Below are 27,541 nucleotides of genomic sequence, written 5' to 3'. Positions count from 1 at the left end.
CATCTTACTTAAATCTAACTCTCTTTGAGCAGACACAATCATCATAGCTTCATTTGATTGGATACTTATTGATTTCTAAGCCTTAAGACTTCTGGTTGCTGTAGTTGGATGTTCATCAAGTACTAATTTGTTCTGTGTTGGCAGAAACATCATTTACACATATCTAAAAATGAAGACAACACTAAGCAGTGTTAATAAAACATCGAACTGGATATTATCAAGTGTCAAAATGCATGGTCCCTGTAGCTACTTCAGTTGATAGTTGTTCAAGAAAGTCATTAAAAACAACAACAACAACAATTATTCTTTAATGGCAGTAATACATACTGGGACGGGGGTCTCAGGAAATCATAAATATTTGAGATTTCAAATAATTACAGATGTATTTCAAAGTATTTTACTTTACTTCCCGAAACCATTCTAGGGACCCATTACAAAAAGAAAAAGCTGACTGAATTGAGTTTTGCCTTTGCATTATATTACATTCCATCTTCATGTAGAAGGTGAGTTGATAATAAAGATCCCAGAGGAACAACAGGAGAGAGAGAAATAAAAGATAAAAGGAACAACAATCTAATCTTCTAATCTCTTAACTATAAGAGGATTTTTGTTTTTATTACAGGTTACAGGAAATATACTATCTATTCAAAATGGATTTTATTGACTTTCTGCATAATCTCAATTTCAATTCCTCCCTTTCCAGAGTGCATTAGCTAAAATGACCTGCTAACAAACAGAATAATGTAACTTTGGATTTCAACTATATATACTTTTTAAAGTTGATACTATTTTTAAAAATTGATATTTGCATCAGTTTAGATAAATATCTCATCATTGCTACCACTAGTCATGTTCCTTTGGAAGAAATAGCATTTTAATTTCTAGAAGGAATCCACGTTCTTTGCTAGAAAGATTTATCTTAAGGACTCAAGTAATTCTTCAGTCACCTTATTCACCCTCTTCCTTTCAAGTAGAAATGTTTAACACCCACCTTTAAAAAGAGAGTAAAAACAAAAGCCCCCAATCATACTGTTTGTTGATTTCTAGAGTGTAAATATTCCCACTAAGGCCAGAATTCATCTATCAACATAACAACACTTAATTATTAAATCACTTAGTGCAGAGCTGGGAAGAGATGTGCACAATTGGCTCTCATGAGCCAGTGGGAACCAGCGTTGGATCATTCTCCATAGCCATGCACTTTTCTATTAAAAATATCCATACGAGATTGTCCCCCCCCAAGTATCAGAATGGTAGAGTTGGTTTTAACAGGGTTCAGACAACATTAGGTCCTAAAGGTATTTGTCAGTTAATGTGAAATGTAAATGGACATGACTGCCATTACCATGTGGCTTTTCTGCAATTGTAAACCATTCCACATCTCTGGTACCTGTACAGAAAAATAACAGAACATACTTGTGGAGGTCTTCAAAGTCATATTTTTGACTCTGATTTGACAGAAGGAAACTGTGAACAGAAAGCTTCGAATATCTTACTCAGGGTTAAGAATTTGGGGATGGATTTCTTAATAAGTTTATGACTTCAGTACTTTTACATCAAGCTTCCTAAACATTCTCTCTTTTCCTTAAATGCTGTGGTATCTACCCATTAAAATGAGAGAACTTAACTATAAAAGAGAAAAAATAAGTTTGGACCCAGGAATAACTTTAGCAGGCTTCACGGATTTATATGAATGGATCAACACCTTGACTTTTTAGAAATTCCAGTGGGGTTCCAACGGGGTCCTGATACTAAGAGGTTGTTTTTTTCAGGAATGGAGAACTAGGGTCAAGAACCTGCAGGCAGGAATCTGATTTGCTTCAATTTCTGTCTCTTTAGATTTGCCTGTGCTCAGTTCTATTGGAAAAAATGAGGTAGCCCAGGAGGCTCATTTGGCAAAGAAGAGAATTCCTAGGTTTCGTGGTCTTTACTGCTGGCAAATTATTAATATCTAACATTAATCCTTTTAGATCATTCATAAACATTTTCTCTTACCTTTAATCTTACTTGTAGTGATTACAGGAAATTTAAGTAAAAGATTACAGTAAAAAAATACTACTTTATTTCTATGCAATTGATATTTGTTTATGAAAGCCAAACTGTACAGTTAAATAACCAAAACTATAAATCCCACTTCAGCCTTTGCCTAACTCAATACTTCTAGTATCAAATAGTTATGTCTACAGGTTTTTTTCCTACTATCAAATCGTCTTTAATGAACCTTCTCCAAAGTGTTCAAATATACCTCAGACTATAACACTGGTTATTACAATTAAATGCATGTTTAAAAATCTGGATCAATATCTTGACTCTAAACTAGCGTCGCCGATGTTCTTCAAAGTATATATTTTTCTAATCTCCAGAGAGGTGGGTATTAGGGCCAGACACTCCTATACTTATGCCATTTACTCTTTCTCATTAAGTTATCCTTTATTAATAATACCTATTTTGTCTTAACTACAGCTAGCTCTTTGATTTATCAAATAATTTAAAATTTTAATTGGTGTAGGCTCAGAAAAATGACTGAGACCCACCCAAATTGATTTCAAAGGAAAATATGCCAAATATATGATATTCTTTGCCCAAAGTCATTAAATAAAATAACAAAGCATAAAAAGGCACCAAAGAACTTTCAGTGATATGCTCCAAAGCTCACCATAAAAACATTTTTAACTACACTTTGAATATTGTCTTCCATCCCATTGCCAATTCACATTGCAATAATATAACTAAATCCATGTGTTCAGCTACTAATGAGTACTATATATAAAATTAGTCCTAATAATAAGTTATACATGGTAGGTATCTAAATATATCACAGGAAAAAAAGTATTTATATGACACCATGGGGGAGCGGAGGAGAGCAGTATAGCTATGTAAATCTGAAGTCAGTTCTTTTCACTGGACCACAGGCCAGAAGGCTGTTAAAAATACAGAGCTGGAACCTGAATATGCACACCAGCTTAAATGGTCATTTAAATAACCATATACAGTTTTTATTAGATATGGAAAGGTAGAAATTATATATATTCCTCAATCGTATTCATTTGAAAAGCTTATTTAAAACAACCACTCATAAATGAAAGAATTGTCTATGTTCAGTGCATGTAGTGGTTGCTGTGGTGCGTCACAGGCATACCACTCCAGGAACGGAACACTTATTTCTCCAGTTACTAGGAGTGTTGGCTCCTGACAGCTACCACCAGACTCTGTCTTTGGGAATTTCATTTGGCCAAAGATAGCTTCCTTGCTCAAAGTTATGCATCCATTAACTGGTTGATATGAAGGTACAAGACTTGGCCCACCTCTTGATTTGGGACAATTGCAAAGGGCCATCCCAGCTACAGAGTTCTGCATAGAATCAGCTGAGGCAAGTTCATCATATTTCTCCCTGTCCTCAATCCTGCTTCCCTCACTCCCTACACTTCTTTTCCTGAGAGCTTCTCTAGTAAATCTCCCACATACAAACCTCCGCCTTTTACTCTGTTTCCCTGGAATTCAGTCTTAAAAAATTGGTACCAGAAGTGGTTCTAGGAAACACACATTAAAATGTGATTGTGGAGCTAGATCATCTACAGACCAGCTGACAGTGAGGACCCCATTACTGCTGTTAAGTGGTATACTGATAGGTCTTGGCATGTGCAAGCATTGCGAATGTTAAACATTTCATCAGTGGTGAAATAGGATGGGAATTCTGGTGGCAGAAAATGATCTGGAAATGAGAGATAAAGAGGACATATCTCAATTGCTTGCTAAGTAGTCATTGGAAGGACTCAGAAATCTGATGGCTGTTTCTGGGTATCATAAATACATTGGAGAAGGACAATAAAAGGCTGAGGGTAATTAATCAGAAGGTCTCTCTGGCAGCATATGAGATTCTCATGTCTCCACAAGCAGAAGATCAGGTTGGGTAATGGAGCTCCAGAGAAGCTCCATCTTCGCAGTCTTCAGCAAATTTGCTGCACCAAATTCAGGGCCTTGAATGGAAAAGAGGAATGGGACCCATGGAATCAAGATGAGGATGTCTGGGTCAAAGCACTTAAAAATCCTAAATCTCCAGGTTCCTTTGAGCCTTCTGGGTTGTCAGAAGTGGACCACTCTTTTCTTAAATGTTAGTGCTCTCTCCTTGCTTACAGATGATTCAGAGACCTGAGTCTTACAAAGCAATACTTGCCTCTCCCTGGATCTATTTATCCCTCCCTTCCTGGCTACCTGGCTAATAATTAAAATTACAGCATAACCTACCTGGAGAAATGCTGGATCTGTTAAAACAGAAAAGGAACAATATACTGAAGGAGTTATAGGACCTAGCCAACATGTATCAGCTAATGCTGCAAAAGTATATAGAAGACTGCTTTCTGAGGGTGCTGGGTCAATGGGCATGGGACATATTGGATAAGGAAGAGATCACCAGTAAAGGAGCACTTTCCTGTGATAAAGGATTAACAACCTGGCAATAACACTGGGAGACTGGAATGATACACTGCTAGGACGAGTCTCGACAGACTGAGTAAAAATCAATAACCCACCATAAGTAACTACAAATGCCAGTAAAGAGCAATAACTCACAGTAAGTCATTACAAACACAGAACAACCACAGCACATGGTGGGACCTGGAGAGTCAGGATTTTTAAGTGCTTTGACCCAGATGTCCCCATCTTGATTCTTTGGGTCACATTCCTCCCCTCATTCAAAGCCCTAAGTTTGGTGTAGTACATTTGCTGAAGACTGAGTATTTCATCTTCTCTGGAGCTCTACTTCCTAGCCTGATCCTCAAAGACACAGGGAGTGGGCACACCAGAGTGATATGTTCTATAAAAAATGGGAGATTAATCTGCTGACTGTGTCCTCTGAAAGGGCCCATAGGACGCTCCATTCACCAGAGTTTTAAGGAATGTACTCGTGAAAGAGACACCAACGTCCTTCAGAAGGTGTTGGTAGCTGTTCTCCGTAAGCCAGGCTTGACAGTAAGATATGCTGTTACAGAAATGAGTTCTGAGAAAGCAATGAGGATGACAGAATTCCCAAATAAGAGGTAGGTGGCGGCACCAAACTGTCAGATGCAAGGCAGGCACAATTAGGTCAAAGAATGGTTGAATTTTCAGAAGGAGAAAACAGACCTACAGTTACTAGAGGTGGGAAAAGGGGAGGCAGAGGGGGATAGAGGGTAAATGGGTAAGGGACACAAAAAGTAATTACAATTTGTCATGATGAACAAGCTAATAATATTGATTTGATCATCACATACTATATGCAAATCCTGTAGTCAATTCTGTACTCCATGAATATGTATAAATTAAAAATAAAAATAAATGGGAAAATCAGAGCAGCAGCCAGGGTGGCCTGACATGCACAGCACTATGGAGATAGTTACAAGAACACAGCTTTTCTAGGTGCAAGTTAGACAGACAGGAAGCCAACAGACTGTTGCTCAAACTATATAATCTAGAGAAACTGAGCATATACATCAGGAGGCTGAACTCAGCTGTACCAATAAAAAGCCGAGGTCTCCTAATTTGAGTAATCAGATCCGAATCAATTCTTAGATCTAGGACATAATGAACAAAGGAAACCGTGATTCCCTTGAAGGAAAATGTTGCAACATCATGGAAAAGGTGTACAGTATTCATTTACTCAGTCCTTCCTCAAAGGGTCCTATGGCCATTTCCTCAGATAACGTGGGGAAAAGGGAAATACCTTAACCACGTGAGAACTGTTGACATTTCATCATGCTCTTGTTAAAGTTTGGGCATATGGGGATATAGAGGCAAAGTAATTAAGAGAATCCTATTCTAGTTCCAGGTCACAGTTGGCCTATGAACCCACCTGGTGATCATTTCCCTGGCTTCTGAATGTATAATTGGAATGAACATACGTGGAAGTTGACAGACCCCCCACACTGGTTATTTAGCTTCTGGAGTAAGAGCTAATGGTAGAAGTCAAATGGGGTGGGGGGGGGCAGTTGCAGAGATTAATGTCACCTTTAAAGACTTAAAAAGATAAAGGGAGGTAGTTCTCATAATAGCTCCATCTAATTATCCAGTCTGGTTCCTACAATAACTGGACAGGTCTTGATGAATTATAGGGGACTACTGTAATTACAGTGGCTTACTACTAAAGTAATTACAAACAAATATTTTTCCTAATGCATCTATGGTTTCAGATATAGTATCTCTGATAGAACAGACGAACATAGCCTTATGTACCTGGTATACAGCCACTGTGTTGTAAATTGTATAGTAATGCCCCCAAAAGATCATTTAATATCAAAGAGGTACCAAATGCAAAATAGGCAGATTGGCTGGTCCATTTGATATTATCCAGTATCTGTCATCAACCAGGCTAGTAGCCATAGTGTCAGTGATGGAGGACTGTATGAACAAAACAACACAGCCTACCATCGAAAGAAACTAATGTTAGCTCATTGATGCAGCAAAATCCCTCAAAGAATCCACAAAGCTACACCGTGACAAAATGTGTCCATTAGAAACTCTCTATTCTAGAACATGTAGCCTTTCTTCTCCGCTAGAATGGATACATTTTCCAAGCATGGGTTTGCAATTTTTGTGCACAGAGCTTTGGCCAGCTCCCCCGTCAGAGGGTTTACAGAGTGTTTGTTTCAATGGCATGGTATAACACACAGAACAATCTCAGACCTAAGGACTTTTCTTCACAGAAAAGCAGGTGTGAATATGGGCTCAGGATGATGGAGTCCACTGCCCGATCACGTACCCCACCATGCCAAAGTTTTCTGCCTGAGGGAGTTGTGGAATGGCTTTTTGAAGTTGTAGCTGAGAGACCAGTTTGGAGGGAAAACTGCATGAACGGGGCACTGTCTTCTAGGATGCAATATAGACCCTAAGACAGTATAAAACATATAAAACTGTTATATGGTGCTATGTATGCAGTGATCAGGAATACGTGGTCCAGACACCAAGCCCCACCTATTATTACTCCCAGGGACACACTTTCAGAGTTTTTTCTTTCTGTTCCTGCACTTTTAAGCAATGTGGATGTAGTTTCCGAGGGAAAACTCTTCAACTGGGGGCACAGTAAGAGTTCTATTAAGCTTAAAGTTATAATTGCCACCTGGTCACTTCAGGTTCCTAGTCCCAAGAGCCCAGGAGGTAAGCAGAGAAGTCACCACTCTGACTGGAGTAATTGACCCTGATGATCAGGAAGGGGTAGGGACCTGTTATAGAAAAGAGGAAGAAAGAGTATGTTTGGGACCCAGGTAATCCACTTTGGCATTCCCTGGTTCTTCTTCTGCCCAATTTTGACAATAAACGGACAAGCAAAGCTATTACAGCCTGAAGAGGGCAAAGTGACGAGATGCTCAGACCTCTCAGGAATAAGGATCCAAGTCACTCCATCAGACCTACAGAGGTGCTTGCCAAGGACAGTAAAAATGTAGAAGGGTAGTAGAGAAGAGAATAAATGAGCAGCCTCAAAACAACTGCAGTGGTGGGACTACAGTCTGTCTTAAAGAAACCTCCTCTTACAAGTTTCACCCCAAAAGAGACCAGCCAGAATCTTCCCAGATGGGGTGATTTCATTATATGAAACAAATAAATCCAATAAAGCACAGGTTTGAGCTCTAGTGTGAGCTGGGATACCCCACTCCCCCCACATTCAGTCATGACATCATTTCCCAGATGCAGGACTATTGGCTCCTTTTGGACCACAGCTGGGTCCACCTTCAGGAATAGCCCTCAGTGGTCAAGGGCTCCAAACCCTTGCTAAGATTTAGGACAGCTCTGAGAGCCATCCATCTCCAGGGCTTACTGTAGGATCCACTAAGCTTCTGCTGCCACTGCATTGCAACTTCTTCTGCCCAATTCTGTTTCTCTCATTCTCTTACAGATGTCCCAAAGAGCACTTTTCAATCAAACTATGCAGATATAGATCTCCATCTCAGAGTATTTCTTGGGAAACTGGATGTACAGAAGTGCCCTTTCATTTACCTGTAACATTTCCACTTTCCCACTTCAACTGTGTTCCCATGGAGCTAAGGGAGCGAGCTATGCTTGTCCCATAAACTTTTCTTTTTAAATTGTCCAGTTTCTGGCCTCTTTCATCTATCTTCCCTTCCTTTTCTCTCTAATGGTTTCAACAGACCTAGACTTTCGAGTTGACATCTCACTGATGATGTAGGAGCAAAGTTGACACCTTTGCTAAAAGCATTCTTATATCATCTTATGATATTTCCCCAGGTTAGGACACCATTACAGGGCAGAGTTACATTGATTTATGTACTCTAGGGAAAGTACTTGGGAAGAAAATCCTACTTGAAGGTACAGGTTTATCAAGAACCAACAACAAGACCAAAATGCCAGAATCTGAAACTTCCTTTTCAATTTTTTTTCTAAGTTGTTTATTTTATTATTTTTCTTTTAGCCTTCCATGCATAGCAGGTTAAATTTTCTGGTCTATTCTAGAAACTTTTTGATTTCTCCCCCTACCATCCAAATCTGAGTGGATTTTAGATGTTCAATAAAGTAGTGTATACAAACATCTGCTAACTTCAATTTGCAATTTTTTTTTTTTTTTGGCCTCTTTGTCTTGCGGATTCTCGGCACAGAAAATGCTGCTGTTTGATTCTATGTCATCTATTTATTTGTTTGATTTCATCAGGTAGAATAAATGAAGAATGCTCAAGGTTAAACTGATTTGCCAAAAATATCAAAGAGAGGCTAATGAAGACAAGTTAGAAACACACATATAATGTAATAATGATTCTTCATGGATTGGCATCAAAAAACTGTAAGTAAGTTTAGAGTTTTTGAACTTTATGTTCTACGGTGGCCCCATCCTGTCACACTGCACCCCACAGAGTTGATTTGAGATGAAGCAGTCCTGGGCTTCAAAGGCAGCTTTGTTCTGTGAGCAGCTCTGCCTCGCACAGTATGGAATGAGAAGACTCTTTTGTTTCTGCATCACAGATTTGCTATTGTTCTTTTCGTCACAAAGATGGGATGCTACAAAGATACATTTCTAACCATCTTCGTGTCCTTGGCTGATCAAGTTGCAGTTTCTCTGTGCCTCAGTTTTCTTATCTATACAGTACAAACATGTAGGCTAGTTTCCAAACAGCCATTTCAACCTCTAAAAAATCCCCCACACACTAAATAAGAAAAGATACATAAAGTGCCTTCCCCACTGCCTGGAATCTAATAAGTAGTCAATGAGTGTTAACTTTTATTATTATTATCACATAAACTGAATCTTTAATGAAGTAAGAAGCTATAAGAGAAAATACCAACCAAAAGTAGACTTGAACAATTATAATATCATCAAAATAAGAATTGAAAATTATTAAATTAATATACTTTTTTGTTGTCATGTGAATTTTGAACTGTGGGATTTTATAAAATAATAGATTTAAAGATATAATTTGAGATGTCAGATTTAAATACATTTGCATCCAATTGAACTGCCAAAATATGTAATTACCATCTTTCAGTAACCTCATGCAAGGAAATTGTGGGAGCTCAGGGGTCCAAAGGGATTCAGCATGATGTCCTTCAACAAAAATTTTCTTAAACACTTAAATATTATTAGTTAATTCATGCTATAAACTACTATAGGTTCAGAATGAAACCAAATGTAATCTAGACAAATAGCTTGTGTTTACTTATTTTTTATTTATAAGCCTGCTCCTATCACAGAGCCTCCAAGAACATACACACAGATTACACAGAATTAATTGGCTGTCACATCATTTGTTCCATGATCTATAATCTACCCTGCTGATGCTTGAGTATCAATCATATAAGTTACTGATTAGCCAGATAGGCCTTTTGCAAAGTCCCCTGCAGGTCAACAAATTCTAGACTTTCCAATCAGGAAGGAGAAACCAATTTCAGAGAAATGGGCACTTGAAAAAAAAAAAAAATCTGTACCAGATTTTTCCTTCTTACTCTCAAGGAAAGGCAAGATCTACTAATAGCAGTCCTTTGAAAGACTCATGACCCAAGAAGAAATGCAAAGAAAAGGATAATTTCTTTGATATCTAGAATCTATACTTTATATGATGTCACATAGCTAAGTTAATAGTTTGAACTGCATTTAAAAAGTATACAATGGCCATGGGGCTACTTGAGCAAATATCTTACTTTAGCTGCATGTTTAAGTAATTACATTCAATAAATAGTAGTTGGATTCCTACTGTGTGCCAGACACTAGATAGTGATGGCCACAATGTGCTGGAGCCTGTGCTCTGGGTCTTAAAATGTGGTCTCATTTAAACCTCACATTTCTTAAAAGAATTACAATGTTTATCTGGTAAACTGAGGCACAGAGCAGTTAAGTAAGTTGGCCAAGATCTCACTGCACCTAGATGATGGAACCATGATTCCAACCCTTGTCTATCTTCCAATAGAAATTGCCTGCTTAACCTTTATTCTTAACTGCTTCCTTTTTTCATTGTGCAATTGAACTAACTGATTGTTTAACTGAATTAATGAAGAGCATTGATGTCTCACAAACATGGCCTACTTTGATTATAATATGAAAATTTTATAATTCTTAAACTTTTAAAAAACTAGATGTTACAAAGGTATTTCTAAAAATGCTCGATCATATTCTAGAGAAGGATATTCACAATCTTTTTGCTATACGATATTCAATATTTTCAAACATTTTGTCTTCTTTGGATAGCTTATAACAGCTTTGAAACTAGTCTAATTTGGCAAGTCCTAGGACACCAGCACTGGTCTACAGAAGTGATGTGATATTTGACACACTTTTATCGTGCTGGGACTGAACAAGCTCGGGCAAGTTACTTCATCACTCTGATCTTCTCTGTCCTTATCTTTAAGGTTATTAGATTTCTAATGTCTGTCTTCCTTCAGTTATTCAGTAATTCCATGAATATTCGCTTTTTGCTTACTGTATTAGTTACCTGTGGATGCTATGACAAATTCCCACTAACTTGGTGGCTTAAACAACACAAATCGATTCTCTCGCAGTCCTGAAAGCCAAAAGTCCAAAATCACGGTGTCAGCAGGGCCCTGCTCCCTTTAGAGGCTGTAGGGGAGACTCCGTTCCTAGACTCTTCCATCCTCTAGCAGTGATAAGGCCTCTTTGGCTCCAGGCTGCCTCACTCCAATCTCTGCTTCTGTCCTCACATTGCCTCCTCCTTGGTGTCTGTTTTGACTCCTTTCCTGTCTCTTATAAGGACGCTGGTTATTGAATCTAGAGCACACCTGGCTAATCTAGAGTGCTCTCATCGAAAGATTCTTAATTACATCTCAAAAGAATCTTTTTCCAAATATGGTAACATTGACAGGTTCGAGGACAGGAACTTATCTTTGGTGTTGGGGGTGGAGGGAGGGCATTTAACCCACTACACCAAACAGGAATGATCCTTAAGCTCACGGAAGGCAGTTTAATTGCTGCGAGCACTTTGGAAATTATAAAATACTACAAAAATGGAAGTAGTTATTATTCCTTTAAAATGAATAACTCAGTTTCACTTACTGCTTTTTTACCTCAGTATGCTAATAAGGGAAAAATAATTGGACATCATTTCAATGCTACTCTTCATCTGTGATTAGAATACATGTAAAAGGAAGCTGATGGATAATATGGTATTATCTGGGAATAACTGAAGGAAGCATCAATCATTAAAAAATATTGATGGAGATGTTTTCTAAGTAGAATAAGGTTAATGATACCTAATGTGGCACAATTTGACCCAAGGATAAAATAATTTGTAAATAAATTAAGTTTGGTCTAGGTTGCCAGATTAAAAGGATAAAATCCCTCCAAATGATGCCCCAATTACATCATTTTCAAGATTAATTTCTTTGTGTCTTTAAGGATTTTTATTATAATACACTCCATACACATACACACACTTAAAAATTCTAGAAAGAATAATGCCTTGCAGGTTAGCTATTAACATTTGGGGGAAAATAGTTTTGTTCCTTGATATTCAAAGTTTGGTTCACAGATCAACAGCATCTGTGGCTTGTTAGAAATGTGGAGTCTCAGGCACCAGATAGACCTAGCAAACAAGCATGAACGTGTAACAAGATCTTTAGTAAATACCAGGCACATTATATTTTGAGAAATTAGCATAATCCTTTCCAACTAGCACAAAAGGCTGAAGAAAGGCATTTTGTATAATAGTTCTCAAAAGTTAGATTTCAGGCTCATGTGGAATTATGACAAGGTCTACTAGCATGTGAGGAAATGAGAAAAATAAGTTCAATTAGTGAGTTTGTGAATCTAAACTGACTCAACTTAAAGAAATGCCTTTTTTCCTGATATTAAGGATTTAATTCTATTTAGTATGAAAATGTCATCCCTTTCATGAAATGATGATGATAGCAGAGGGTCATGTATAATGTGCATGTATGTGTATGCATACGTGTGTATGTTTAATCATTTACTTGCAAAATAAAATTGACAAATACTCCTGATATTTTTTTCATTTAAATCACTGATCCAAAAAATCCTAAAGTAGCCTAGATATAAGATGAGCCACTGAAAAGAAAGGTGGAGTTAGCAGAGGTAGAGAAAGGAGAGAGTGGAGTGGAATATCAGAGAGAAATTTTTCTTCACATTTTTCTCTGTATTTTCCTTGCTTTCTTTTCCCCTTAGACTAAACCTCCCTGGAAAGACCACACAGATGTGACTTGGCAAATCACCATAATGCCACTCGGCTTGGGAGTACTATGTGACAGGCTCTTCTTCATGCTAGAAATGTTCACAAAATACAGATCATCCCAGGACCTACTGGGAAATTCCTTTTGAAGTAGTAGACCATGATGTGGAAAAGTATTATTAAGTCCTAGGATTTTCTTGGAGGGGAAATCTCAAATGTGCATAACCACCAAATATCCCTTTTTATTGTTTGAAAATAGAAGTTCCTGTTAGAACTTTACCGTTTGCTTCAGAGGTGACTCCATTTCTGTTATCCTGCATCAATATTGAAATATTAAAAACTTTAAAACAAAAACTACAAAAATGTATAACATTTTTTCAAAAGTATACTTTGAAATTAATATCAAGGGGAAGTGAAAGGTGAGGAGGTCCTTGAAAATGAATATCATAACATTTATGCATTCTTTGAATAAAGTAGTGACATTTCAGGTTGCTAAATTAACATTTTAATTTTTCTTAAGCAGCTCAATGATTCTAGAGGCAGTCTTAAGCTATCTTTCTTTTTCTGTAAACCCTATTGTTTCTGATGTGAATGTATACCATACGTTTGTTAATTAAAGGTCACTCTATAACAGATTCTTTTCTAATTTTCTAAAGATCAGACCTTTTAATCATTAGGACAAGCATGTTATTTTAGTAAATAAAAAACGTTTATGGATCAAAGACCAGAAAATTCAAGTTTGGAAAATTATTCTTATGCAGCTTCCATACAAATTGTTAATGTTCCTTATCTTTTCTATAAAATTGGAAGTAAAATACAAACACATGAGTAAATAAATATTTGATCTTTCATAGCCCTTGCACCTTATAATTAATAGTGTGATGGGATTTTAAATGTTAAGGAAATAATAATTTGCTATCAATGGGGATGGGAGAATTTTGTTTATTAGTTTAGTGTGATTCAATTTGTGAAAATGTGCTTCATTGATCTTTGGAAAAGAACGTTAATTGGAAATGAATATCACAATCTATTTGCCACACCAGTAAGTCCAAGTCACTGTGGTTCATTAAATACTACACCTGCTATTTAACTTTCCAGGCTGAGAAAAATCCTTGATTTAATACTTTTAGGAGTGGCTAGTATGGGAGCTCAAAAAAAAAAAAAAAAAAAAAAAACAGTTTGAACCACTTATTTCTCTATTTACCCAACTAGATAAAATACATACCAATTCCCTGCTTGGAATAAATATGATCTAATACTTGATATGAATATTTTTAAGTACAAGCATAATCCATTCAAATAATATTCTTTAAAAAACATCTCACAAATAAACGGCGGAAGTGTGTTTTTTAATACCAGTACACACAGGGATGTGCTGGGTCACCCTTTAAAAGCAATCTGAAGCTCAGTGGGGTAGAGAGAGTGGGAGAGCACAGGAGGAAGAACTAGCTTTATTATATAAGGATAAAAGCCATGGGATGGATACTAAATAAACAACATCAACAGCTGCCCTCAACAGGACAGGTACCCTTCAACAAATAATCAAGAAACAGCAGTAGAGCATAAGCAACAAAGCACAGGATAAATCCTTTAGATGAAAGAGCTAAAAATAATGGACTAGAGTGCCCAAGAAAAGACTACATAGCTTTTAGGTTATTTGAAAAATGAATTCTTACATTAGTCAGTAACTGGATTTGTAGGAATCCTCTATGTTTAAGTTTAGAACAAAACTAGGGTCATGGGCTTAGTCACCACAAGGGTCAGGCAGTGCCACCATGAAGTAGTGTAGCTTATTAACAATTTGATGGTAAGGCTACATTGGGGCATGGCTTATTACCAGTAATTTTATTTTTAATAAATAATGGCTAGTACTTTACAGGTGGTAGATGAGTGGGAAGGTTAATGTTTTAATCATATTTCAATTATATTTGAAATGATCAATAAAATTTTAATTTGTTAGAGCCAAATGTTCCTCTACCCAAAATATATTCCAATTTCATGTAAAACTCTATACAAAATCCTAATTTATTTTTTCAAAATATGTTTTGCTATCAATTTTTCTGTGATGTATTTTTTCCATAAAGTGAGACACTTTTGTATGCAAATTAGAAATATGAGATTTAGGTTTTCTCTATTTCAGTTAATCAAGGCAGTTTTGCCTGTTTAAAACCAAATTAATCAATTTATTCAACAACCTTGGGTATCACTTTCTTATGAGACTTAAGTATGAAGAAGGAGGAGGGATGGGGGATACTCAGATAAGCCAGAGAACAAGAACATGGATTGGTTTTTAAAATGTTACAGCAGGTTTTCACCTCAGTCAGACTATGAAAATCAGAATTTGGGGAGGGAATGTTGGTATATTTGCATTTCCTAAAAAATACCTTAGGTGATTCTAACTTGCATCCAGGGGTGAGAATCACTGGAAGATACAGACCAAAAACAAATAATTATAAGTCAATTTGAAAGCAGCACTGATAGAAATATGTACAAGATAGAGAAGGATGTGGAGGAAACCCACAAAATTATTGCTTCTTTTTATATAACTCTATATTTTCATTTGTTTCAAAAGTACAGGTGTTATCTTTGAAACTTAAAAGTCACCAATAAATTAGTAAGGCTAAAATAACAATAATGTATGCACAAAGTATTACAGAAGGAAAGAAAAAGCAGCTAATTCAGGTCAGGGGCATAGAAGTCTTTCTCAAAGAAACACAGGTTTATCCTTGAGAATAAGGGGGGGTTATTTCGGCCATTTACCTATTAAGCAATATGAAAATATTTTCAATTTCTTATCAATGAAATATTATTTATACAAATATATAAAGCAAGCTCATTTATTTGATTTCCAGTAATATTCCAATCTAACAAGCAAACAATTATAGTGTAATTAACAAAGGAAATTGTCCCTGATTTATTATTGGAATCTATACTAGTGTTTCTGTACATTAAAATAAGTGGCATAAAAATAATTAGAATAAATGTTACAAATCATGACATCCACATTTTTTACTATATAGTGGCTTTAAGTATGTTAAAAGAACTTGGGCGATACATCAATGTAGCCTAGTAAACAGAGCAGAATCAGAGCCACCACCTTTGACTGTGTAGGATGAGCAGCATTCTTGGTGTCCCTAGACAGAACTGTGCCTACGACAGTGATGTGCAAATCTAAATACTAATATCAACAAAGAATGCTTGTTTTATATTCTAGGCAAATGCCTACTAAAATCTTCAGTGGTCAAAATAGTTAAATATGCAAACATAGTTTATTTGCATCTATTCATGTCTATTTACAAATTACTTCTTTTGGCTATATGAAGACTTCCATTGTCATTGCCTTATTAAACCCTGTATGTGAAATTTTTCAAATTTTAAATTAAAATAGATGAAATACTGCTTACTGCAGCACGTTCATTGTATTGCAATTTGTAGGCAATATGTGTATTTATCAACATATCAACAGGCTTGTATGATTCTATAAGAGGATTAATGGACTTCCTAACAAACATTTATAAGTTAGCCAACCAATACATTTTAATTTATTTTTCTTCATTAATTAGCAAGGTACATTAATTTGACAATGTTTATTGAGCAACTGCTAAATACCAGGCTTTACGCTAGGGGTTTGTGAGAGTATGGCTGACAAGAAAGGAATGTAGACAAACAGACAATTAAATAGCATGATACGTGCTATGTGTAGTGGATTGAATTATGTTCCCACCAAACTCACTGCAGCTTGAATTGTATCCCCCATATTTTATGTACTAGAAACTTAGCCCCCACTGTGACTGTTAAGAGAGTGGGAAATCCTATTATGGTAGTTGAAAGGTGGAGCCTTGAAGAGGTGATTGGATTGTTGGACCATGCAGAAGTGAATGGATTAAAAATGGTGGTCAAGGGCATGGTTCTGAGGTCTTTAAAAGAGGAGGACAGTCTGTCTTTCTCTCTCTCTGCTTCCACCATCTTACAATGTGAGATCCCTGGGTCACTGCCATCACCATCATTTGGATTTTGGACTTCCCAGCCTTAGAAACTAAGCAATAAATTTCATTTTTCTTTATAATTACCCAGTTCTGTGTATTTGTTATAAGCAACACAAAACTGACTAATACAGAAAATGGGTACCAGAGAAGCAGGGTGTTGCTTATAACAAATACTTGAAAATGTGGAACTGGCTTTGGAAATGGGTATTGAAGAGAGGCTAGAAGAATTTGGAGGAATAGGCTAGAAAAAGCCTAGATGCTAGTGAAAATTTAGAAGACAAGCAAACCAGAGAAAGTTTTAGAGATTGGTTAAATGGTGGTGACCAGAATGGTTATGGAAACATGGACAGTAAAGACCATTCTAAGTAGGTCTCAGATAGAAATAAGGAGTTTTTTGGAAACTGGGGCAAAGATCAACCTTGCTATAAACTGGCAAGGAACTCAGCTGCATTGTGTCCATGCTTTAGGACTTTGTGAAAGCTGAAACTTAAGAGTTATGAACTAGAACATTTGATGGAAGAGATTTCTAAGCAGCAAAGCATTCAGGAAGCTGCATGGCTCCTTGCAACAACCTATGCTGAGTTATGGCAGCAAAGGCATGACATAAACCCAGAATTTAAAAAGGAAGCAGAGTGTAAAGATTTGGAAAATTTGCAGCCTGGCCATGTGGTAGAGAAGCAGAAAGCATGCAATGGTGCAGCCCAGTGACCATTAGCTAAGAAGATTAGCACAAAAGTATGGGATTATCAAGAGAAGAGGGAAAAGGCCCTGAAGGTTTTGCAGAAGCCTCTGGGCCAATTCTTTCATTTCAGGCCCAAAGACCTAGGGAGACAGAATGGTCTGGGGGAACAGGCTTGAGGAGCCCTCCACTGGTTCACTGCCCAGGACTACCTTGGGAAGCTGCTTCCAGCACCAGCATCCCAGCTGCTTTGGCTACTCCAGCTGTGGCTAAATTGGCCGCAGGTGTGGCTGGACATGCAGCTTTGGAAAATACAAACAGGAAGACTTGGAGGCATCCACATGGTGTTAGGTCTGCTGGCTTGCAGAATGCTAGATCTGTGGAGGCTTGGGAGCCTCCACCCTGATTTCAGAGGATGTATGGAAAAGTCTGGGGACCCAGGAAGAGATCTGTTGCAGGGGCAGAGTCACCATAGACAATCTTTATGACAGCAATGTTGAGCAGAAATGTGGGGGTCAGAGTTACAGCAGAGAAACCCCATCAGCGCCATGCCTACTGGAGCCGTGAGAGTAGGACCACTATGGAGACCTCAGACCTGTGGAGCTACCAGAGTGGAATGTCAGTCTGGGAGAGCTGAGGTGTGGTCAGAGACCAGGAAAGCCATAGGAGCCGAGCTGCCCAAGGACTTGGGAAACAGACCCCTATACCAGCATGCAGTGGCGGTAAACATGGAGTCAAGGTACCTGATTTGCCAGCTTTGAGTTTTGATACCTGCCCTGCTGGGTTTCTGATTTGTTTGGGACCTGTTACCCTTTTCCTTTGGCCTATTTCTCCCTTTTGGAATGGGAACATGTACCCTATGTTTGTCCCACCATTGTATCTTGGCAGTAGATAACTTGTATTGACTTCACAGATGGGACTTTGAACTTTGTACTTTTGAGTTGAGACAAGTTAAGACTTTGGGAATGAAATGAACATATTTGTATGTGAAAAGGACAAGAGTTTTGTGGGGCCAAGGGCAGAATGTAGTGGATTGAATTATGTTACCCCCAAACTCATTGAAGCTTGAATTGTATCCCCCACATTTTATGTATTAAAAACTTAGCCCCCACTGTGACTGTTAAGAGGGTGGGAAATCCTATTATTGTAATTGAAAGGTGGAGCCTTGAGGAGGTGACTGGATTGTAGGACTGTGCCTTAGTGAATGGATTAAAAATGGTGGTCAAGGGCTTGGTTCTTAGGGCTTTAAAAGAAGAGGAGAGTCTGTTTTTCTCTCCCTGTTTCCATCATCTTGCAATGTAAGACCTCTGGTTCACTGTTACCACTACCAGATGGACTTTGGACTTCCCAGCCTCAGAAACTGTAAGCAATAAATGTCATTTTTCTTCATAAATCACCCAGTTCCAGGTGTTCTGTTATAGCAACAAAAACAGACTAATACACCATGTGAAGAAGGACTAGTGTGTCATGAGAGCAGGAGGGGGCCTGAAACCCTGACTGGGGAGCACAGAACGTGACTAAGCAGAAATCTTAAGGATAAGCAGGACTGGGCCTGATAAAGGTAAAATAAAAGTGGAGGAAAATTTTTCAGGTAAATTTAGTTACATAAGTAAGGACCCAAAAGATCAAGCACGGCATTGAGAAATCAGGATAAGAACCACTATGTCAAGAAGGATTTATTAAGGTGGGGAGAAAGGAGTAGCAGGAGATGAGGCTGGATAGTTTGTCAGGGGCTGGGCCACAGGGGGTCTTGAAAGCGTTATCAAGTATTGTCCTACTGAAACACACAGAACAACTTCACCTGGGCTTGCATCTCGTGGATAATTTCAAGGCACTAGAGAAACATTTTAAGATGTGTGGCAACAGAAAAATACTCTATGATATAGGTGAAGATGCCTGTTAAAAAATGTATTCTCAAAAATGGTTTACGAAATTATGTTTCATTATATTATATTATTACAGTGTCAGAGATATATTAACAGCAATTGAATGATGAATAAAGCTCCCATTTATATAGTATTATTAAGGAACGTTGACTATGTTCCAGGCATTGTGTGAGATATTCTGGGAATACAAGTACAAGAAGATGGTAAGAAGCGAAGAATGCCATCTTTTGCTTCAAGGAAATACTGATGTCAGGAAAAACAAAACAATGGATTCTCCTCAAAACCGCCACTACCACCACCACCAATACCACCACCAACAACAACAACACTACCTTACATTGTCATCGTTGTCTCTGACACCCAGCCTTGGCCACTGGAGTCAACTTCTACCACCACTTCCATCTGGTTTTTCATATGCAGTCCTCCATTAACTCCTGTTATTATTCTTTTATAATGATTCCCTCCACCCTAGTCACCTACTGATCTCCTGCATTAGTCTCTTCTATCCCTCTCTCCTGTCCCACACAATCCAAACCACATTCATCTCTCTGAAACCCTATTTCTATTACTACTCTGTAAACACCTCCTTTGGTTTTCTTAGTTCATTTATAGAGATTCCGAAGAATTTAGCCTAACATTAAGGAATGCTTTAGAATCTAAATCCAACCCTACCTTTCACATCTTTTCTCCACTTCTTCGAAGCATAACTGGGAGGAGAGAAAGGGATTGCTCATGCTGAACACATTCTCAAAATGGACAGTGTTTCAAGAATGTATTAAGGTAATAGGGATTATACGTTTTTTTGCTGTAAAGTTGTCTGAGCTCTTTGTATATTCTGGATATTAATCCCTTGTCAGAGGCAAAAACAAACAAACAAAAAGACAAGATAATACATCCATTGAAAGGTTTCTGGCAACATAATGAGAGGGCTTCAGAAGAAGCAAAGTACAAGGTAAGATTTTGATAAGAGAAAGCTGGAAAAGAACAGTGTCTTTGTAGTCACTCATAACTTATTGTGCTCCTCACCCCTGGCTTGTCTCTCCTTCAGGTTAGCTTCTGGCAACACCTCTGTCAGGACTGCTCTTTTAGAGACCTTTGAAGACAAGATGCCTTTTCTTACCTCTGCCTGCCCCACTTGCAGACCTTGAAACATCATCCTGTTACACCAGGCCTGATCTAAATTCTCAGGCTCTATGAAGTCCTATTGCTAAAGAGTTCACCCTCCTCTTCAGGTACGGCTGGGAAAGGGGATGGGGGCTCAGGGGGAGTGAATCAAGTCTTCAATTACTGCTTAAGTTAGAAGTCTTGTCTCTAACATTTGCTGAGTTTCCTGCTTCTGTGAGTAGAATGAGGATTCTTCCAAGTATGGCATATCAGTCATAATTGGCACAGAAGTACATACTCCCAGGTGCCATGTCATTGCATAAAACAGATGCTTTCAGATTTGTGGCGAGTAGTAGTAACTTTTGTCAGATGCTGATGAATTCTGGGTTCTGATATCCTAAATATGTTTTAAAACAAACACGTGCCTGGTAATTAAGAAATACACCTCAATTATATAAATCAATCATCATTCTCTCTCAAACGCTTCCTAATTCTTTTTTGCCAACAGAACTCTGACTTTGTCCAGATACTTGGAGGCTTTGTGCTTCACAGGAACCGAGTATTGATTATGCCAAGCCAATTGTGGCTATCCCATTTTAAAGACAGTGATTGGTTTAGGCAAGAACATGTGATACAATTCTGATTAATGAGCTATAATCTACTGGGGAGGGTGACTGGGAAAGTTTTCTTCAGTTCTGAAAAAAGGAACACAGGCAGAGATTAGCTAGTTTTTCGTTTTGTTTTGTTTTGTTTTGTTTTCCTCTCTGTGGCTGTGCACAATGTCTGAAAACATAGTGGTATCCGGAAAGCAAAGCCAGTAAAATCATGGAGAACCAGGATCCTGACATTGTTAAACTGATTAATTAACTAACGGTGGACCTTCCCTAGCTCTGGTCTACTTGTTTTGTGAATTAATGAAACCCTCTTGCTTACATAACTTTTAGAAATAACCACTGGTATATTTGTAGTCTAAAACACCCAAACTTTTCTGGAAATTTACTAACCTGGGTTTGGGAATCTTAAGAGTCTTAAGTGACCGACAGGCATCTTTCAAAAGGGAGATGATTCAGGAGTTGTGCTCACTTCATTTGCGAGACCCATGTTTCAGTTTGCATCTTTGGTATCATAATATGGTCTGTTTTCAATGGAACATGTGCTCAAATTACTTTTTATGTCAATGTTAATGATTTGTACTTTGAGGCAGTAAAATGAAGTGGAAAGAGCATTAGGCTAGAAGTCAGAAAGAAGACTTAGGTTCTTGACCTTTTGTCGACACAAAGTTTCTGTGTGACCTCGGTCAGAAAACTGAACACTTTGGGCTGTGATTTTCTCAACTGATAAGTCAGGTATTTATACCTGATTATCTCTAATGGGGTTCTGGCTGTAATTTCTTAGAACACAAACATACTCACAATTTGCATCTAGAAATCAGCAGCAGACACTACAACCTAAGGGGTTTCCACTTTCTACTTTTTGTATTGCAGTATCAACCCATGCTTATGGCATAAAGTCTTGTTATTAATCCAATAAGTAGAGCTCTCTCATTAACTGATTTGGATCACAGTGAATGTGCCCAGGGTCTGTTGACCATTTGGTGAAGTGCTTGATAAAGCAGATGTGTACATGAAAGTAGGGGCCTTGAGAATGGGCCAGGTGGGGGCAGTATACCAGTGGCTTTTGAAGTTACTAGGTGAGGGTCAGCATATAAAGATTTACAACATGTAACATTAACAGATTCTTGGTAAAAATATCCAAGTTGAAAAGCTGAAGAAAACTATGTTTATTTACTTACTTAAGATCTAGTATCTGAAAATCTGGATTAGAATTACAGAAGTTAATATAAGAAGTATTTCCTACAAAAAATATTTTATTCAACTCTCAGGGCCTCCAAAGGTGGGGGAGGGAGGGGAAATTTCTTCACAGTTATTACCTTCAACTTTCATTATTGGTCAAATAATGAGATAAGGGCTAACAACAAAGCAGGCAAGAGTAAAAACTGCGTGTCACTGACCAATAGCATTGTAAGCAAGGGCTCTGTCCCTAAGTGAAAATTAGGATCCATGTTCTGTTTACCTGCTGATGAGGTTAAGAGAGTCTCTCCTTGTCCAGCATCCAAAGACAAGTGAGCTGGGATAGCCTCCCATCTCACACTGCGTGTTATGGTATCTGACACTAGCTGCATTTGTTAATGGGATTCCTGCTGTGTTGCATTTCTAGTATACTGTCTGCTTTACTACACTCTGCACAATAGGCTACTTGCAGAGGCAATCATTAAGGCACTAGGTATTCATAAGCTGCAAAGAAAATCTTCTTTAAAAAAAGGAAAAAGTCAAAAGGGAACATAATCACCAAGGTGACAGAGGTTCCTGTAACACAGGACTAAAGAAAGTGGTTATACAGAAGACTGCAAAATCAGTGCAATCACCTCTCCGTTAATAATGCTCCACTAACAAAACAAGCCAGGGCAGATAAATGACAAGATATTTCCAAATCTCATTTCATTCGCCACTATTATTGGATTAGAAGCAAGAGGTCTGTACTATCTTGAAATGTACATTTCCATATTAAACTAAATCTAAACCCCCAAAGCTGATCAGGGAAATGCATCCGCATGATTTGGTTAAAAAAAAAAAAAAAAAAAAAAGGATGTATTCACCTTGAGCTAACGACACTGTCTCCCTAGATGACCTCATCCTCAAGACGAAATCCCTCAAGCTTTTACTTCCATTTGAATGGCAACATAGAGCCTTTTAAATTTTTTAAGCTGAGACTATAACAACTGAACCAACAATAGAAAACAATGAAATAGTTTGTAAGTCAATTAAATACATTTAGTAGGTTGATTCCAACTCTTGTCTATTGTAAATAGTGCTGTGATGAACATGGGAGTACAGGTATCTTTTGGATATATTGATTTTATTTCCTTCAGGTACATAGCCGGTAGCTAGATAGCTGGGTCACAAAGTAGTTCTATTTTTAACTATCTGAGGAAACTCCACACTGTTTTTCATAGTGACTGCACCAATTTACACTCTCACCAGCAAGGTAGAAAAATTCCTTTTTCTCTGCATCCTTGCCAGCATTTGCTATTTTTTGTATTATTGATAATAGCCATTCTAAATGGAATGAGATGACATCTCATTGTGGTTTTAATTTTCATTTCCCTGACGATTAATGATGTTGAGCATCTTTACATGTGTCTGTTGGCCATTTGTATGTCTTCTTTTGAGAAACATCTCTTTTGGTCCTTTGCCCATTTTTTTAACTGGGTCATTTTTTTTTTTTTTTTTTTTGCTATTGACTTAAGTTCCTTATATATTCTGGATATTAGCCCCTTGTCTGATGTAAAGTTTCCAAACACTTTGTCCCATTCTGTAGGTTGTCTCTTCACTTTGTTGACAGTGTCCCTTACTGTGCAAAAGCTTTTTAATTTGATGTAGTCCCATTTGTATATTTTTGCTTTAGTTGTCTGTATCTTTGTAGTCTTGCTCAAAAAAGCACTGCCCACTCCCATTTCATGTAGCATTTTCCCTATGTTTTCTTCTAGTAGTTTCATAGTTTCAGGTCTTAAATGTAGGTCTTTGATCCATTTTGAGTTGATTTTTGTGTATGGTAAGAGATGGGGTCTAGTTTCAATCTTATGCCTGTGGATATCCAGTTTTCCCAGCACCATTTATGGAAGAGGCTGTTCTTACACCATTGTATGTTTTTAGCACCTTTACTGAATATCAGTTGGCAGTAAGGATGTGGGTTTATTTATATCTCTGTTCTATTCCATTGGTCAATTTGTCTGTTTTTATGCCAGCACCATGCTATTTTGGTTAGTATAGCTTTATAGTACATTTTGAAGTCAGAAAGTGTAATGAGACTTTGTTCTTTTTGTTCAAGATTGCTCCAGCTATAGGGGCTCTTTTGTGGTTCCATACAAATTTTAAGATTTTTTTTTTTCTGTTTCTGTGAAGAATGTCATTGGTATTTTGAGAGGGATTGTGTTGAATGTGTAGATTACTTTGGGTAATATGAACATTTTGATGGTACTCATTTTTCCAATCCATGAACATGGGATAGCTTTCATCTTTAATATCTATCAATAGATGAATGGACAAAAACCCGTGGCATATATACATGATGGGAACTACTCAGCTATTTAAAAAAATATTATCCTATCATTTGCAGTGACATGGATTGAACTAGAAACCATCATGTTAAGTGAAATAAGTCAGGCACAAACAAATACCACATGATATCACTCATATGTGGAATCTAAAAAAAAAAAAAAAAGTGGTTCTCATAGAAGCAGAGAGTAGAATAATGGTTACCAGAAGCTGGGAGAGGAAGTGGGTGGGAGAGAAGGAAAATTGGTGGACTAATGGGTACACAGCTATGCTACCCTAAATGAATCATTGTGCAGTATATGCATGCATTGAAACAACACACTGTACCCCACAAGTATGTACAAATAAATGTTAAAATATTTTGAATAAAAAATTGTTCACATTTGCATGATGAAAAAAATAAATTTAGTAATAAATAAGAGCTATTCATAAATTCAACAATAGGCTTGGTTTTCAGAAATGTTAACTGGTGGAGAAAGTAGCTGGTATGAGGCTTATTTTTTTTGTGCTAATCTGCACAGAAGTAGGCTACTCAAGATGACACTATTATCCTGTCCCCTGACTGCTCCACTCCTAATGTTCCCTGTTCCTCCACTGATGTTTGCCTCAATTAGTTGTTAATTTCTTTCCTGCTATTGAAAAACAGTGGAAAAAAAAAAAGTTGAAACTAGGCACGGTGATGAGGAGGTGATGGGCTCAGAAGCCTCCATCCAGGCAATTCTTCCATATTCCTCTATTTTTCTAATCCATTCTGTTTTTATGCACTATCATATCCAGTTAAACCATCTTCCCTATCCGTCAGAATTACGTGCTAGCTACTTCCTTGCTTTAAGAGCACTCATATTTTATTCTTTCTGCGTGCATGTTTCTCTTGTAGTGTTCTTAAGACAGCTTTCCTCATGACAAGCTTCTGCTCAACTGTTATTTTTCTGGATGTTCAAGGTCTTCCACAATGTGAATCATCCATCCTAACTGCTGTTTGCTAACATTTCCAGCTCATCACAACATGTGCATCCTCTAGCTTTGTCAATTACTTCTCTGGGTCTCCTGTCCACCTCTTGCCCCTTCATTTGGTTGTTCCTTTTTATTGGAACTTCCTCTCTTTTCACCTCTTCATATCCTAAAAGCAGCCATCTTTCTAAATTCAACAAGATATTTAAGAAGACATTAAGCAATCTGTCCAAGGTTTCTCTAGCAAGAGATAGGGTTGGGATTCAAACCTAGAGAGACCAACTCCAGGGTTTTTGCTCCTGTTGTTAAGTAAATATTAAAAATAAAAATTCAAAGTGGGACTTTATAATTTCATTCATGTTTTAGAATTTGGAGACACTGATTAAAGTCAGCCCTTAGTGTAAACTTGGGGCTTCCCAAAGCAACTTTAGAAATCCTACATAAATAAGTATAACTCAATATTAGTGCTAATTGTCATCCACAAGTTTTAACATTATGCAGCTAGAGCCATAATTATATAAAAAACATTTTAAATATGCAAGAAATGTTACTCATGAGATAGTAATGATTCCATTTCTAACAAAGCACAATTCAAGGCAAAATTAAAGTTATATACTTATTTTCAGAAGTGAAATAAGATCAAATTACCCATGTATAATGCAGTAACAACACCATGTTAGTCACAAAATCACAGGAAAATTGAGAATAAATACAAAGTTATTAGGACTAGATATAAACACAATGCCTCAAATAGACAAATCAATAATGCTACTATTAAGTAGATTTAATTCGAATAACTATTCGTGCATAGTGGTATATTTAGAATTAGCACAACTTACTTCAAAATACTTAAGAATCAGTGCAGGCAGCTTAAGAAAGGAAATACTTTGTAAGTAAAAGACAGAGAAAAAGTCCTTAAAAGTAAATAGAAAGTAATGCTAAATTCATAAAGGTCCTTTCAGTAATGCACATGGTTTGGTAGATATTATTCCTATGAGGTGGAATATTGCATCATTTATTATATTAATGGTGATTTTTCAGTTTTATTAAAGTAGATGCTTGATTTGACTTCCCTGATTTTTTTTTAAAAAGTATTTTGTTTATTAGAAATAATTTTAACTATAGTTAACCATTTAGAATTCTGCACTAAAATATTAACAGATAGTATGATTGGTTTCCTTTCCTGTAGTCATTCCTCATGACACTAATGTGAGTAGAGAGTTGGCTGTTTAACGGAGCATACATTTATCAAGAAGTTATCACATGAACTCACCAGCCAAGAAATGCTCTGCTCACTTGTGCCCACTGGTTGTCAACTGCCTGACTTATCAGAAAATGATAATGAAAGCAGAGATTCTAATCTCCAAAAAGGAGTGAAGTGATGGACCTGAGCACTGCCTACCATGTGCAAGACCTAACTCTTGATGCTAAAGCTAGGTGCCATTTCTTCTACTCCTCAACCTCACCAAATGGTCAATGAGCCAGATTTTGCTAGACCCTGGGCAGATTGCACCATGATCATGACTAGATTTAGTGTTCGCACTGGGGTATGGGAACAACCGTTATTCTCCAATAACCCAGGCATTGTCCATTCTGTAAGGTAATAAAAATTAAGTGTGTATTAGAACAGTCATCAATGTTGGTTACATATACTCAAGAGTCCAATCCAGCCACATTTATAGCTTGGCATCAGACAAACATCTTAGGAAAGGCATCAAAACCATCATCATTATTGTGTCTTGTTTGATAAACTTTCTTCTTTGGGGAAAAGGACATGTGTAGACATAAAGTAGGCTGTTTAGAGCCAGGTAAGAAATACACACAGCCAGACATCAGGCCTTCGCTGGAGTCCCTGTGACTAAGTTCATGACTTGCACTGACACAGGCTGAGTATTACCCATAGTCCAGGTTGGTAGATGGCATGTGTGCAGAGGCAGGTCATAAACTCAGGTGGATAGGTGCTCACTGACCAACTTAGGTTTGGCTCTTCCACAATTTAGTTGGTATTTCAATTAAAACACTTTAAGCTAATATTCATAAAAATTAGACTTTTTAATTTCCACATACACTGATTTTTCAAGTATATGAATCAGATCTATTTCTAAAATGTAATTTTCTCTTGGTGTTGATACTTTCATTGAAATACACTGATATGAATGCATTTGGTTATAATGATTAGACAGAAAAAATAATACTTTAATATATT

General features: G+C 37.3%; 1 protein-coding gene across 1 annotated transcript in view; it reads right to left on the bottom strand.

The window, feature by feature from the left end:
* Nucleotides 1–27,541, bottom strand: part of SPAG16 (sperm associated antigen 16) — a 909,927-nt gene that overhangs the window by 78,210 nt on the left and 804,176 nt on the right. The gene's annotated exons all lie outside the window — the stretch shown is intronic.

Source organism: Cynocephalus volans, chromosome 1 (genome assembly GCF_027409185.1).
Source record: "Cynocephalus volans isolate mCynVol1 chromosome 1, mCynVol1.pri, whole genome shotgun sequence".
In the NCBI taxonomy this organism is placed as follows: Eukaryota; Metazoa; Chordata; class Mammalia; order Dermoptera; family Cynocephalidae; genus Cynocephalus; species Cynocephalus volans.
The sequence above is the reverse complement of the archived record's forward strand: the minus strand, read 5'-3'. Positions and strand labels throughout refer to the sequence as shown.